The sequence below is a fragment of the Euprymna scolopes genome, chromosome 39 (genome assembly GCF_053919585.1).
Source record: "Euprymna scolopes isolate OS-2025 chromosome 39, ASM5391958v1, whole genome shotgun sequence".
Classification (NCBI taxonomy): Eukaryota; Metazoa; Mollusca; class Cephalopoda; order Sepiida; family Sepiolidae; genus Euprymna; species Euprymna scolopes.
In genome coordinates this window covers 55,179,471-55,197,495 of record NC_136520.1, presented here as the reverse complement: position 1 = coordinate 55,197,495, position 18,025 = coordinate 55,179,471, and positions in this window count along the sequence as shown.

Below are 18,025 nucleotides of genomic sequence, written 5' to 3'. Positions count from 1 at the left end.
GATTGGTCAAATAAAGAATTTCATGAATAAGTACCGTCGTGTGCACAGTTGATGTCAATGTTAGTGTTGTATTGTTATCATATCTAATTGTTCATATGCTTTTGTTTGTGTGTGTGTTTGTGTGTGGGTGTGTGTGGGTGTGTCTGTGTGTGTGTGTGGGTGTGTGTGTGGGTGTGTGTGTGTGTGGTACATATATTTTGTACATACCTTATCTTCATGTGTCGTTGATCTTGCCCACCTGGAATTCAACTTGTGTCTTGGAGGGGAGACTGGAAACCTGTTTTGGACGAATATTCATTCACTCCAAGACGATGATTGGTTTTATATAGTTTTATATTCACCTTCCAGATGTCGATCGCAGAAGAATGGAAAGTGAATGTCTTTGCTTGCATGGTTCTTCCAAAGTCTTATTTTCACACACGTCAGCGTCCTCCCCCCCATAGGTGAAGGGGAGGGGGACGACCTATTAAGTCGTCTGTTCTTCTCTACGGCCAAACCGAAACTCACTGACTCCAGCTGATCACGTGACTCACACGAAGATCCGATCAGCTGACCTTCACTTCCGGTAAAACGTGTCTACAATATAATATATCATATTTTTTTCTTATGTTCGACCTATTTCCTAACATTAGAACTATGCACGCAATTATTCGTGAGAAACTGAGGATGCGGAGATGATTTTCGTAAAATTTGTCCCAGAAAGGAGCGGAAAGAAAAACATTGTCAGGACAGCAGGGAGATGGCCGAGCTGATCAATTCAGATCCCGCTGTTCTTGATGTTCTGGTGACTTGTGATGAAAGCTAGATCTACTGTAATGACTCAGACACCAAGAGACAGTTCACAGTGCAAAAATACTTGCTCCTCTAGACCCAAAAAGGCCGGACAGAGCAAATCTACCTAAGAAACTTATGATGATTCCTTTTTTGATAGCACAGGCATATCTACATGCACTGGACCCCAACTTGACAGACAGTCAAGAAGGAATACTATGTTGAGGATTTAAGGGAGTTCAGGAAGAGATCCCATCGAAAGAGCCTTCGAATTGGGTCAATAGCATTTCCACCAGAGTAGTGCACCTGCCCATAGCTCAATCCTTGTGTCGGGCTATTTGATCAAGATGAGTATCAAGGCAGTTCCTCACCCTACCTACAGTCTAAAACTTGCTTCCTGTGGCTTTTGATAATTTCTTAAGCTCAAGGAAAACATTAAAGGGTGTCGTTATGAGACAGTTGAGATGACGAAAGAGGCTGTTACGGTGGTCATTGGCACGCTCGCAGACGAGGATTTCGATGGCGCCTTGTTAAAGTTGTTAGAACGGTACACTAAGTGCATTACAGCCGGATGAGAGTACTTTGAATGGACTAGAGTTTTATGAGTGTACTCTCAATAAAAGTGCACATTTGAAAAAAGTCTGGAAACTTATTGAAGTCACCTCGTATATATATAGGGGAAATAGTTTTGTATGAGATCCCTTGATATATTTTTATTATAAATTGCCAACCAATATTTGATTTAAAATAATATCTGACTGAAATGTAAACGCATACACGTATATGACTTTTTTTTATCGAACTGACTTTAATATCAAAGACCCACTTAAAAAAAATATTAAACGAACGTCTTAATATACTCAGTTGTAGATTTGCGGGCACCTTCATGCAAGTTAATTAGTTTGTATATTCCTTTGAAAAAAGAATTTTCAATAATTATTATTTTATGGTGTTTAATTGGGCTCTTGTTTCTTTTATGAACTGGTTAAAAATTAAAAATAAAATAAGCATACAAAGTGTATAACGATTAGTTTGAAAATATGCAGACAAACATACAGACATATAACATTTTATTTATTAGATTTCTGGCATCGTTAATTTTTGGCCTGGGGAAATTGAGCTACGATAGAAGCATATCCTTAATAGACTTGCATGAATAAAAAAAAAATTAATTATATTTAAATAGTTTATTATTAAATTACTAGAGGAGGTGAGGGCACCCGGCTTTTCCCGGGCGTAAAATACGTTTAAGTATGATATTTTAATTTGTTCAAATTTCGTATATATTATTATAGAGTGCTGATTTCAAAAGTGAAAAAAAAGTATTTGGCTGCCATCAGCTAGAATTGAAACAGAAATCCTAGCATTCAAAGCTGGTGACGTTACCATTGTAATAACTTGACACGCATATGAACTTGTTAAACATTAAAAAATTGAAAATAAATTAAGACAAATGTACAAAATGTATAACAATTTTTTAAATTTGGATCCATTTTTGTCCCTTAAAAACTATTTCAACCGGCAAAGACCCATAAAAGAAAGGTCTATAAAAGTCCAATGATTTGAGGCCCCCAGCACCACGTCATGGGGGCACAAGTGCTTGCAGTTCATCAGAGCATTCACCATTAAAATACTTATAGAACAGGCAGAGGGATGCAACATTTCGTCGATGGGACAAAGGCTGAAGCTTAGATGCCAGTTCAGGGCCTATCAGATTTGCGACTCTCTTTTGAATTATGAATTTACAAAATGTTAGACGATTTTTGAAATTTTGACTCCTTAAAAATTATTTTAACTGGCTAAAGACCCATGAAAGAACGGTCAATAAAAAATCCAATGATCTGAGGCCCCCAGCACCCCTCTGCAACTTTTAGTTTCGGAAGAGGTAGTTTGAAAATATGAAGACAGAAACAGACATAGTGAGATTTATAAATTAGATTTTCTTTCTCATGAACCATTTTGAAACTCTTTACACTTGTAGTGTTGTATCATATCTCTTTCTAGTAAAAAAGATTAATAATTAAATGTATGCAACCATTTAATTTTTCCATATAAAGTCGTTGGTCCTCTTTAAGAAAAAGGGCTTCCGGAGCCCCTCAGTTTCACTCATGGAACCTCAAGACTCCATGGAGCTCACTTTCGGAAACTCTGATCTAAATAATACATTTATTACTGGTTTAACCATTACTCTTCATTTCTGTACAATCCGAAGACGTCATTCATAACAATTTTAAATAAATGATTTTTTTTTAAATTTTGACCCATTTTTGACCCCGTAAAAACTATTTACACCGGATAAAGACCCAGAAAAGAAGAGTCCGTAAAAAAAAAAAAAAAAAAAAATCAACCATTTGAGGCCCCTAGCGCCGCTCTGCGACTTTTAGATTCGGAGGAGGTAGAATTTGAAAACATAGAGACAGGCAGAGAGGCAAGCAGACAGACAGACGGACAGACATACATATAGCGTTTATATATTAGATTATTATTGAGTACTATTTTTAAACGCTAGAATTTTTTAACTCGTTAAAAATGGGCACAAATTATCGTCCGTTGATTACAATGGGTGTTTTACTCCAAAACGATGGCTGAATATAGTTAAATCTGTGCTCATTTTTTAATTAAATACTAATCACTTTTCAACCTCAAAGCGCACCGAACGGATAATATAATACTTAATTCGTTGCACTTTATCATATAAAAAGTCCAATCAAAATTAACGGCTTAATCGAAACCAAAACATATAACTTCCCAGTCTTATTCGCTACCATTAGATCTAAGTACACATGCATATAGAGACTTTAATCGTTAAATGTATATTTGTGCATGCGTGGAAGCCAGAACCACCACAAATAGTTTCCCACACTCTTTATCTGTGCCTAGACCTAAACGTACATTCCATGAGCAGAGTTGCTTTCTTAGAACTGCACGCCTGTGCAACACTCTTCCGTTGACCTGCTTCCCAGGTGACGACAATCCGATTGTCTTCGAGTCCAATGTAAATAAGTTCTTGATGAACCGTACCCCTATGTAATCCGACTTACAAAAATCGCAATCCCTATGTTAAAAACGCTATAATCACATTGACTAATGTATACCCATTAAACCTCATCCTCGAGTGGCCTCAGTGCTTTGATAAGTGGCGATTTCTTTGTAAACAAAAATCGATTTATGCCTCCCAAATTCAAATAATAATAATGATAATAATAATAATAATAATAGTAGTAGTAGTAATAATAATAATAATAATAATAATAATAGTAGTAATAATAATAATAATAATAACAATAATAATAATAATAATAGTAGTAATAATAATAATAATAATAATAATAATAATAGTAGTAGTAATAATAATAATAATAATAGTAGTAATAATAATAATAATAATAATAATAATAATAATAATAATAGTAGTAATAATAATAATAATAATAATAATAGTAGTAATAATAATAATAATAGTAGTAATATTAATAATAATAATAGTAATAATAATAATAATAATAATAATAATAATAATAGTAATAATAATAATAATAATAATAATAGTAGTAATAATAATAATAATAGTAGTAATAATAATAATAATAGTAATAATAATAATAATAATAATAGTAGTAATAATAATAATAATAATAATAATAGTAGTAGTAATAATAATAATAATAGTAATAATAATAATAATAGTAGTAGTAATAATAATAATAATAATATTAATAATAATAATAATAATAATAGTAATAATAATAGTAATAATAATAATAATAATAATAATAATAATAATAGTAATGATAATAATAATAATAATAATAATAATAATAATAATAATAGTAATAATAATAATAATAGTAATAATAATAATAATAATAATAATAATAATAGTAATAATAATAATAATAATAATAATAATAATAATAGTAATAATAATAATAATAATAGTAATAGTAATAATAATAATAGTAATAGTAATAATAATAATAATAATAATAATAATAATAATAATAATAATAATAATAATAATAATCAAATAACCTCTTATCAGCTTTTTTTTTTCGCCTAAACCTCAAACTGTATTAGTTTCACGGGATCAAATACGCCATATGTCAACTTCCAGGACTTTAGACTTAAAAAATGACAAAGTAGTTTTTTAGAAACCGTTCCTCAGACAGACAGACATACAGATGAGGTCACTTTTATGTATACATACACCGATTCAGAAAGATATACAGATAGAAACTTCGAACGCTTAAGAGGTGGATTTCTTTGTCAGGTGAAACTAAGCATAGGATAATTACATACACACACAAATATGCGAACCACTTCCGTTCAAATACTTTGCTCGCTAGAGAGGAGTCTATAATGGCGTACAAACAAATGCAACACTATTTTCTTTCCTATAAAAAGTGGTTATGCCTATAAGGCTAGTAACATAACTACAAAACAGATACTGGACGAGCCCACCCACCCTAAAAAAAGAGGGCGAAATGTCTGGCATTATGATATGGTAGCAGAACAGATATATCCTTCTACCCACTTTTTAAATATTCAAATGCCCCTTTTTTTTAGCCCCACTATTAAGTAAGTTATAAAGGAGAGCCAAATAAAGAAGGTTTGAATCCTCTCTAAAAAAGCGAGGTATAAAAATGGCCCACCCGTATATAAACATGAACAACACTTTCCTTTTGCGAATAGTATTATCCAATCCAACGGCGACAATTTTAATTATGATATTCGTTCGAAACAGATCCGAATTCCCTTAAAAAGTCTTATTTTTTAGGGGAAACAGGAGGGTATTTAAATCTCCTTATTTTTTGCCCTCTTCCATGAATTAAATTATAAATGAAAATACAAAAACGGGAGATTTGAAGCCCCACCCCTAAAAAAAAAAGCGATAAATAAAAATGATCCATCCCCATCTAAAATATAAAATAAATAAATAAATAAACTTTCCTTGCGCGGACGGGATTCTTCAATGGCGACCATTTTATATGTGATATTCTAACAGAGCCGAATACTCCTAAAAATTAGCATTTTAATGACAAGTAATCATTTGCAGTTTCAGGACATAAATACCGCTTTTTTATTTATTTACTAGCAATGGGTGCCTGGCGTTGCCCGGGTGTTTGAAGGTGTATGCTGAGAAAAAAAAAGGTATCTTTTTTTAAATTTGAACCCTATTATGACCCCTTAATATTTATTGTTTTGGGCTCAAATCAAGTTATTAAGTTAGATCCATGTCCTAGGAACCAATGTCTAAAATGTCAAGTGTCGGATGAGTTTGGTAGAGTACTCAAAGGACAAATCGTTGAACTTTGACCCCCTAACAGCGAAATTTCTGGCCGAAAACCGATCACGTAGATTTTCCCAAATTTCAGTACCCTGTATATCAAATTTCGAGTCTCTAGACTAAAAATGAACACAGATAGTGCGTAGGGAAATGTACACAGACATACACACGGACAAAGACACACACACAGACACACACAAACACACAAACACACACACATACACACGTTCACTTTTATAGATATACTAGAATTTCATCCCGGCGTTGCTCGGGTGTTTGGATGTGTATTATGTTGAGCAAAAAAAAAAAAAAAATGTGGTAGTAGGAAGGCAGGCTCGAACCCGTACCGCAAAGGAGGAAAAGAACGGGGTAAAAACCTAACGTTTACGCTGTTACGACCACCGCCAAACAGCAAGCGGCATTTTTTGAAATTAAGGCCAGACAATCTAAAGGAGAGGATAACTTTCAAAAATATCGGCGAAGAAAGTGACACCCCCTGTAGAAAAGTACGTAGAAAGTGCGTAGTTGATTAATGTTATATTAATGTTTTTAGCCAATTTTACGATATTTGTCGTATGAAAGGTCGAACTGGTAAAATCCGTCGCCTCTATTGAAAGTTTAAGGCAGACATGCAAACATACATACATACATTTATATATTGGTAATTACAAATTTTCTACCCAAACTGATGAAAAAGCTTGCCCTATCTCTGAATACCCTTTATGTAAAATTTCAAATATTTAGACCAGAAATTATCTGAGTACTTTGGAAGAGACTGCAGAGGTCAATTATTTTTAAACTTGGACCCCTATTATGACCCCTTAAAATTTATTGTTTTGGGCGCAAATCGAGTTATTAAGTTAGATCCATGTCCAAGAAACCTATATCTAAAATTTCAAGTGCATAGATCCAAAATTGTGGGAGGAGTTTGGTGGAGTGCTCAAAGGTCAAATCGTTGAACTTTTACCCCTTAATCGCCAAATTTCTGGCCCAAAATAGATCACATCGATTTCCCCAAATCTCAGTACCATGTATATCAAATTTCGAGTCTGTAGACTAAAAATTGACAGAGTTATTTTGTAGGGAAATGTACACAGACACAAACACGCACACACACACGCACACGCACAGACACACACACAGACACGTTCACTTTTATATATATATATAAATAAATAGATTTATTTTTTGTATTTTTAGCATTCTGTCTAATATTCAACATAGACTTTTTGTTCTTCTTTTTCAGCTTCGTTCTTTCTGTTTTCTTTAATTCATCTATTACCTTTTTTCACCAAGTTCTTTCGCCTTAATTCCACTTCTAATACTTCTTCTCCATTTTCTTAACCTTCTTTTTTTTTCTTCTTCTTCTTCTTCTTCTTCTTATTATTATTATTATTATTGGCTCACATGGAGCTTTCACAAAAGTCCACAAACGATCTGACTGGAAACCTGTGGTGTTCCCTGGAAGCTGAGTGACAACAAGTCTCCCCAGACGTCCAGCTCTCTCCACTTCCTTCGATAGCATTCGCAAATGAATTTGCATCATCGCAACAGCCTCTTACCATTGATTTCTCGCCGGCAGTGCACATTGGCTTATACTGGAATTTGAGTGGCACTCAGCCTGCCCAAGGTCCCAGTTCTCTGTGCGCTTGTCCAGCCGAGGTCTGGCTAGCGCTCTCTCCTCGGTGTTTCAGTCCTTCTTGACCCTTCTCGGCTCTTTGGTATTTCTTTTCTATTGGGACGAACGGTGATGAGACAATGTGGGAGTATGCATGATTGGGGATGTAGAACTTGTAGATATGTAGCTTCGGTGTTCTTGATTCCCTGTAACGCTTATTCGTTATATTGTCTTCTTGTATTATTCTCCGCATTCAAGGGTTTCCTTAATATTTCCACCGTTTTTATTATCGTTGTATTTTTGCAGCTATTCCTCTGATTCCAATTTCTGCCATTCTTTTTTTCCAGTGTTTTTTAGGATTGTTCCTAGTGCTCCTACTATTATCGGTACTATTTTGATTTTCTTCATCATCCAATTATTATTATTATTATTATTATTATTATTATTATTATTATTATTATTATTATTATTACTATTATTATTACTATTGCTATTATTGCTATTACTATTATTAATATTACTATTATTATTATAATTATTATTATCATTATTACCATTATAATTATTATTATTATTACTATTATTATTACTATTATTATTACTATTATTATGATTATGATTATTATTATTATTACTATTAATATAATTATTATTATTACTATTATTATTACTATTATTATTATTACTATTATTATTACTATTATTATAATTATCATTATTATGACTATTATTATAATTATTATTATTACTATTACTATTATTATCATTATCATTATTATTACTATTATTATAATTATTATTATTACTATTACTATTATTATTATTACTATTATTATTATTATTATTATTATTATTATCATTATTATTATTATTTCTTAATTCTACTGCAACTACTGTTTTATCATCGTTAGTTTTTATTTTCCCCCTCTTTTCTAAATTCATCACTTTTTTTACTTTCTTCTTTACAACCCCCCCTTCCCCATCAAATTTAATCTACCATTTCTCTTCTAATTAAATAATTCAATTTCAGACACGATGCTCTTAATTAAACTTCATAAACCCGACATTTTTTCATCCCCAGGTGGCGCCACTTGCCTTCGTCACAAAACTCATTTTCTGCAAAAAGCTCAGACGTTTCTATGTTTGTTTTTCCGGTTTGCTTTTTAAAAAAAAAAATTGCTTATTTACTTATGTTCCCGTTTTAATTGAAGATGGCGGTGGTTGGGTGGAGTTGAAGGTGGAGGTCATGATTTTTTTTTCTCCAGAATCTCCCACCCCGTTTACTCGTTTCTGTTGGTTTATTCATTCCGCAAAATGGTGATCTGATTTGCGTATCATAGATGTGTTATAGAGCAAAATGGGCTAAGCGTTGTACAAAGTCGTCGCGATCGATTGGGCGATATCACGTGATAGAAAGATAGTAAATATGCAAATATAATAGAAGTTTTCCATCATCATCTATATATCTATAAAAGTGAACGTGTCTGTGTGTGTGTCTGTCTGTCTCTCTGTGTACATTTTCCTTCGCAATAACTCTGTTAATTTTCAGTCTGCAGACGCGAAATTTGATATAAAGGGCACTGAGATTTGGGAAAGTCGACGTGACCCGGTTTCGGCCAGAAATTTGGCTGTTAAGGGGTCAAAGTTCAACAATTTGACCTTTAAGAACTCTACCAAACTACTTCGAAAATGTTGGGGGCTAAACACTTGAAATTTTAGATATAGGTTCTTTGGACATGGAGCTAACTTAATAACGGGGTTTGAGCTCAAAACAATAAATTTTAAGGGTTCATGATAGGGGTCAAAGTTTAAAAGATTGACCTTTTTTTTTGCTTTGCGTTTTGCTCAGCATACACCTCCAAACATCCTGTCAACGTGGGCTGAAATGCTAGTATAACTATAAAAGTGAACGTGTCTATGTCTGTGTGGTTCTGTGTATGTGTACAACGCAATGACTCTGTCAATTTTAAGTCTACAGTCTCGAAATTTGATATACAGGGTACTGAGATTTGGGGAAATCTTTGAGATCCATTTTCGGACAGAAATTTGGTTGTTAAGGGGTAAAAGTTCAACGGTTTGACCTTTTAGAAATCTACCTAACTCCTCCGACAATTTTGGGTCTAAACACTTGAAATTTTAGATATAGCTTTCTCGGACATGGGTCTAACTTAATAACTTAATTTAAGCCCAAAACAGTAAATATTAAGGGGTCATAATAGGGGTCAAAGTTAAAAAATTGACAGTTTTTTTTTTGTTTTTTGTTTTTTTTGCTCAACATACACCCCCAAACACCCGGGCAACTCCGGGCTGGAATGCTAGTATATGTATAATATAAATGTGTCTATTGAAATGTATGTATGTATGTATGTATGTATGTATGTATGCCTAAACTTTCGACGGAAGTGATGAATTTTCACGAGATCGGTATCGTTTTGAAGCTCGACCCTTGGGGCGATAAATATCGAAACATTGGCTAAAAACATTCATTACTTTACCCTCAACAGGTCACTTTTTTATAGGGAGGGGTCGCTTTTTTAGCTTATATTTTAAAAAGTCACCCCTTCTTTTCGATTGACTAGCCTTGATTTAAACCTTAGCCACTTTCGGTTTGGCGATGGACGCAGCGGCAAATCAGCGGTCACTTTTTTTTTCGCGCTCCTTTCCTACTTCGCGGTACGAGTTTGAGCCTGCCTGCCTACTACCACTTTTTTTCTGTTTTTGCTCAACACACACCTCGCCGGCCATCCGGGCTAGTCTTTTCGTCCGTCAGTTTGCACGTTCGTCTGTCTGTTCGTTCCACATTATCTTAAAAACTACTGGGCAGTTCTAGCTAAAATTGTTTTAGAATCTGATGCATCCCTTCAGCTTCGAAACACAAAGGATAACCCTCTAGGGGCAGCTGCGCGTGTAATTCTGAGGTTAGGGTTGCGCAATAACCAACCACACATCTCCTGAATCGGCATTGCTTGAGTTTAGTGGCAAGGAGAATCCAGGACGAGTGGAAAGATAAGCGGAAAACACATACAGCATCTGGAAGTTCCAAATGGCCACCCATCTGATACTGGCCAGACTCATCGTTGCTTAACTTCGGTTATCTGACTGAAACCGGTGTGTCAAACGTGATTATGACGTCTGTGTGATAATAGTGCAGCGAACTCCGTATTATGGTACCGTTCGGTGTACAGTTAGTGATTAATGTATATCACCTAGTCGCCAAAATACCACATTTACTCTACATGTTTGGGATGAAACATCCTTGCTTTTATTTCGCAGTATAAGATATGGAATGAGATATAAAGTAAAAATGGTCACTCTGTTATTGCGATTGATTGTACGATATCACGTGATAGAGAGGGGTATGTTTGAAATAGTCGTTAAAGCGAACTTGGCACATAATAAAGCTTTACTATATCAGCTATATTTTATTTCTCTTCGTCTGTCCGTCCGTCTGTTTGTCTGTGTGTCCATTTCACTTTTTATCGGAGACTACTCGACCGATCTGGCTGAAATCTTGTATGTAACTTTGTTATGAAAAATTACAGTGAATTCAGTGTTATGGTATCCGTTCGATGAACATTTAAGGATTGATAGGAATGAATAGGAGTTAGTCACCGCAATTCCCCATTTACTCCAAGAGTTTTCTCGCAAACCAGTCGGCCGACCTGATAGAATTTAGAGCGAACCTTTTTAAGATAAGGTACAGAAAACTCACGATTATTGTATCCGTTCGAAGTATATTTGGGGATAATAGAGATTAATACAATTCAGTCTAAAAAAATTTTCTGAAATTACTGCGTCGGTCTTCCTAAAATCTGTGTGAACCTTTATAATAAAAAGGTGCTGCGAATTAACTACTTTGGTATCCGTTCGATGCACAGTTAGAGATTAATAGGTCTAAGTAGGGATTAGCGACCACAACGCTAATCAATCCAGATGTTTGGCAAAAAAAAAAAAAAAAAAATACAACAACAAAAAAAAACACTAATTCTAACCCAACGGGCTATAATAACTTTTGCCCGTTTTTAATAGGGTATAATATTATGCAAATATAACGTAAAATGGTCACTCTGTCATTAACCAAATATTGGAGAGCTCACCAATAGCCACAGGACTACAGTATAGTATATGTTCTGTTCTTCCTCACAGGAGGAGAGGTTTTCTTTATTCGAGAATTTTTATTTATTTATGCTCCATCCATGGTGTCCCTGTGTGTGGTACTGAATAAACTTTTACATTAAAATCGACTTCTTCTAATGTTGCTTTCTGGGAAGGTGCTAAAAGATAGAGCTTACAAATGGTAGAACACAAACAATAGCCATCTAGATTATATTTCTCGTTATTGCTTCTGCTGTGCGTCCATTCTACTTGTTTTCATAAACTACTATACTGATCTAACAAAAACTTTGTTTGGACCTTTGTTATATTAAAGTGCAGCAAACTAAGTGTTATGATATCCGTTCCATGCACAGTAAGAAATTATTAGGGATTAGTATTCAATGAAATATTGACCACAAATTTATAAGCATTAAACCATAAATTTGGCATGAATTACTCTTACGAAAAAAGTGCTATAAAATTAGGGTTTTCTTTTTAGCGGGCTATATATATATATATATATATATATATATATATATATATATATTACGCGATTCCATTGGATTTTACTTATGGAAATGGAAACTTAATCAACGTTTTTTGGATTCTACCGTCATTGGATAATTTACCATTCACCATTAGCAACCAAAATCCGATCCCGCATTTTGCTAAATGCAGCCCTCTGATGAGAAGGAAAGTATTTCTTGGAAATTCCGCGAATTAAGGACTACCCACTTATTTTGTGCTCCCTTTTTTAAATTTACATATGTTTTAACTCTTTTTCAAAGTGTTTATCTTTAATATGTTTTATGAACTACTTGTTCTTATATATATATATATATATATATACATATATATATATGTATATATAGTAATTTATAAAATATATATGGCGATTAAGCTACACTGAATATTCTGCGTTTCACCCAACTATAGGATTCGCCAGGCTTATGCGCGAATTCTGTGGTTGCTTCTTGTTTTTATATATGTTGAGGATTTCTAGTTTGCCAATCAGCTTTCTAGTATCCACCGCGCCCCTTCCTATCAGCCAATGGGCACGCATTTTATCAAACAAAGGATCTGTTTTAGAACTAGGTTAGTGGTTTTAGGTAGACGTTCTCCTTTATATATATATATATAAATATACCTATGTGTACACACATACATGCAGATATATATACATATATATACGTATGTGTGTGATCGTTTGTGTATATTCATGTTTATTTAATTTATTTATTTGTTTGTTTTCTATTGTTATTTTTAGTTTTAAAGCTATTTTGTATCGCTATCCTAGAGTAAGTTTTATTTTGTGAACACAGTTGTTTGCTATTTCTCGCCTACAGTTTAATAGATTTTGAGGTTCTTTAAAGTACAGGATAGAAAATTTTTCATGGAGGCATAATTTACATGGGTCGTCTAAATGTCTGCATGTGGTAGCTTGTCTCATTATTTTCCATTCGACTACCGGCGAATGTCCGCTTTCTTTGAGTTCCCAGTATTTATTCGCTAGTGTTGTTTTTATACGGTGTTTTTTATTTTTGTATGTACTTTTGTGTCATAGTATCGGGTTTTGAAATCTAAGGAAGTCATGCCTATGTAGTATTTCTTGTTATTCGGGTTTTATTTCGCAAATATTGTTGCTTGATAAACTACGCTTTTTGTTAGACATTTATTTTGGACTGGGCAAAGTGTGCGGTGTCTACAATTGCATTTATCTTGTTCGTTATTAGTATTTTTATTTATGGTATGGTTGTTCTTGTCCAGGGTGGGTTTGTTATTATTATTATCATTATTATTATGATTATTATGATTATTATTATTATTATTATTATTATTATTCTTATTATTATTTTATAAAATAGATAAGCAAGAATATAGCAAACTAATCACAGAAAACATTACAAAAAACTACAAAAAACTAGACACAAACAAATGCGACTACATAGATATAATAAACACTGAAAGTAAACAAATTACCGATAAACTAAAAATTAGCGATAAAGTTGGCAAATTGAAACCTAGAGAGTCATACATTCTGCTTAAAGACCACAAATGGGACTGTAATAATAATCCCAGCACCCGCCTGATAAACACAACTAAACCAGAAATAGGTAGAATTAGCAAAACTATACTTTCTAGAGTAAACAAACAAATCAAACAGGACCTAGAACTAAACCAGTGGGCAAATACTACCGAAGCAATCACCTGGTTTAAAAATATAGAAAACAAAGATAAATGTACGTTCATACAGTTTGACATCATAGACTTTTATCCCTCGATATCCGAAGAACTTTTAACATTGCCCTAGAATTTGCCGAGGCATACACTGATATATCCTCAGAAGAAATCAACATCATTAAAAAATGTAGAAAATCAGTTCTAATAAATAACAATAACCAATGGATAAAAACTAAAATGAAAAACTCGTTCGATTTGGCGATGGGTGCCAGAGACTCTGCAGAGGCATCAGATCTTGTGGGATTATTCATTCTATATACCCTCACAAGCATATTCGATACTACGGATATCGGCCTATTTAGAGATGACGAACTAGCTATAATAAAAAACTCCAACAAAGTCAAGGGAGAAAACTTTAAGAAAATCATACAAAAAGAAATGAAAAAATTAGGCCTAAAAGCGGACGCATCAGCTAACATAAAAATAACAAACTTCCTGGCCGTCACGTTAAACTTAGATAAAAACACATATGAACCATACTTAAAAGATAACGCTAATCCACTTTACGTAAACCCTAAGTCCAACCACCCACCATCAATTATAAAACACATTCCTAACTCGATCGTAAGTAGACTCAGTAATAACTCAAGCGATGAAAATGCATTTAACAGGTCATCCAATATCTACGAAACAGCCCGAAAAAATAGTGGATACAAAAATATCGATATCAAATATAAGCAACAAAACACCAACCACTATAAAAAAATTAAAAATAGAAGAAAAAGAACTATAATTTGGTATACGGCCCCATACAATCAAATGTTAAAAACAAAACTTGGCAAGAAATTTCTAGATCTTATTGAAAAACACTTTCCCGCAACCAACCCCTTACACAAACTCTTCAATAAAAATACCTTGAAGTTATCTTACAGTTGTTGCGAAAATTTAGAGATGATAATTAAAGCACATAATAACAAAATACTAAATGAAAACAATGTAAACAACAACAAAATAAACAATAAAAAAGTAGACACCATGACAGAAATAAAACCAGCACTAGCAGAAATAATAATAATAATAACAATATCAATAATAAAAATAAAAATAATAATAATAATAATAATAATAATAATAATAATATTAATAATAATAATTATAATAACAAACAAACCCCGGACAAGAACAACCATACCATAAATAAAACTACTAATAACGAACTAGATAAATGCAATTGTAGACACCGCACACTTTGCCCAGTCCAAAATAAATGTCTAACAAAAAGCGTAGTTTATCAAGCAACAATATTTGCAAAAGAAAACCCGAATAACAAGCAATACTAGATAAGCTTGACTTCCTTAGATTTCAAAACCCGATACTATGACCACAAAAGTACATTCAAAAATAAAAAAAAACACCGTATAAAAACAACACTAGCGAATAAATACTGGGAACTCAAAGAAAGCGGACATTCGCCGGTAGTCAGATGGAAAATAATGAGACAAGCTACCACATGCAGACATTTAGACGACCCATGTAAATTATGCTTCCATGAAAAATTTTCTATCCTGTACTTTAAAGAACTTCAAAATCTATTAAACTGTAGGCGAGAAATAGCAAACAACTGTGTTCACAAAATAAAACTTACTCTAGGATAGCGATACAAAATAGCTTTAAAACTAACAATAACAATAGAAAACAAACAAATAAATAAATTAAATAAACATGAATATACATAAACGATCACACACATATGTATATATATATATATGTATATGTGCATGTATGTGTGTACACATAGCTATATTTATATATATATAAAAAAAGAAGAACGTCTACCTAAAACCACTAAACTAGTTCTAAAACAGATCCTTTGTTTGATAAAATGCGTGCCCATTGGCTGATAGGAAGGGGCGCGGTGGATACTAGAAAGCTGATTGGCAAACTAGAAATCCTCAACATATATAAAAATAAGAAGCAACCACAGAATTCGCGCATAAGCCTGACGAATCCTATAGCTGGATGAAACGCAGAAAATTTAGTGTAGCTTAATCGCCATATATATTTTATAAATTACTAACTAGCTCTACCTATGTATTGAGCACTTTTGAAGTAAATACTTAAAGTTTACGCATAAATCTGTGAATAAATGAAGTAGTTATATATATATATATATATATATATATATATATATATATATATATATATATATATATACAATACCATACTTTGGTGTAATTGCTCCAAATCCGGGGGGGGGGGGTATTTGCGCCAACTAACAAAAAATTGCTCTTTCTAGGCGTTGTGGCGCATTTAACTCCTGACTTCGTGCAATTACCTTAAAGTACGGTAATATAAAATATATGTACAACTGCGATTGAGAACGATGAAAATATATCTTCAAACAAGTCTAATGATTTAATAATTTTTTTTTCTGAGGATAAAGCGAAATATTGCGTGACCCCCCCCCCCAAAAAAAAGGAAAGATTAAATTATTTGGAAAGTAATCCCGACGCAATATTCTTAAGCAGTCCAGTTTATAGGCATTGACATCATCTATGTATGTATGTATGTTTGTATGTATGTATGTATGTATGTGCATATATCTATATAAATATGTATGTGCATATATCTCTATATATATGTATGCGCATATATCTATATATATATGTATGTGCATATATCTATATATATATGTATATGCATATATCTGTATATATATGTATGTGCATATATCTATATATCTATCTATCTATCTATCTTCTATATATCTATAAAAACAGAGATGTGTGTGCCACAGACGATTTCTGATTGGTTAATCCAATAATCACATCTCCTAAAAACCTATGGTTCGTAGGCTCTTAACTTTACCATAAAATATTATGGCTTTATTTATTGTCCATCTTGGAAGGGTTTAATTTTTTTCTAACTTGTTATTTACAAATTAAAAAAATACGAATCTTACACAATCTTACAATCCAACCTACGACATCCACGGCCGCCATTCTGTTGCTAGCCGCAGACACGTACACAACACGAAAACAATGTTTTGAAAATCTAGCAAAAATTTATTTTCCTGAAATTTTTCAATATTTAAAAATAAATTATGCCGGCTGATAAAATTTTTAAACTTTTTTAAAGCTAGAAAGATAAAATTTAAAAATACTTATTTTTATGTAAAACGCGCGTTCCCTCGTGGTCTTTTCATTTCGGGTTTGTATATAACAAATAATTGTTATCAAAGGCAAGATAAGTTACTTTTCTACCAAACTGGATATATTTTTCGTGTTTTTATTCAATGTAACACATTTATTCAGCTCGAAAAACTGGTTTGTATTACTGTACACATAGATTCGAAGAAGTTGATAAGATACGAAACAATACAGAACGAAAACACGCGCACACACGCACACACACTCACGTCCACTACCGTCCTTGGCTACGTCACGTTGTTATGGCAACACGATAAATACACAGTAAATTTGATTTTCTTCATTTCTACGCAAATATTACGCAAATATAAATCATATAGAATATCTGTATGAATATAATTATACGTAATAGTTAAATAAAGATGATCATCGTATAAGAGAACCGAAAAAAAAACTAATAGGGAATTTGTATAAAGTTGTATTTTCTTTATAAATAAATAGAAAAAAGGGGTGTTGATAAGACTATCGATACTTATACAGTTTAGTGACGACATTAAAAAATGGAAATATTGAAAAAAATTTTATTGTACGTAACTGTTATAGACTGAATTCTCCGAAAAAAAATTTCACTTCATTTGATCAAGTAGTTTTGTTCTTACAGCGAAAAACAATTATTTATCACGACGACGTCAACGTGGCCATTTTGGAAATGTACCTAGCAGAATACCTCCATTTTAGGCCAAATTTCGCAATCTAGCCTTTTTTCTCGCCATATTGAGATGCGCACAACACATCTGCAATTTTTTTACGTTTTTTTCTTTTTTTTTTTTAAATCTGCAATTTTTTTGCGTTTTTTTTTTTTTAAATAAGAATACTATTGAATATGCAAAGAAATTGAAGAATGTAAAGAATTGAAGAATTTAT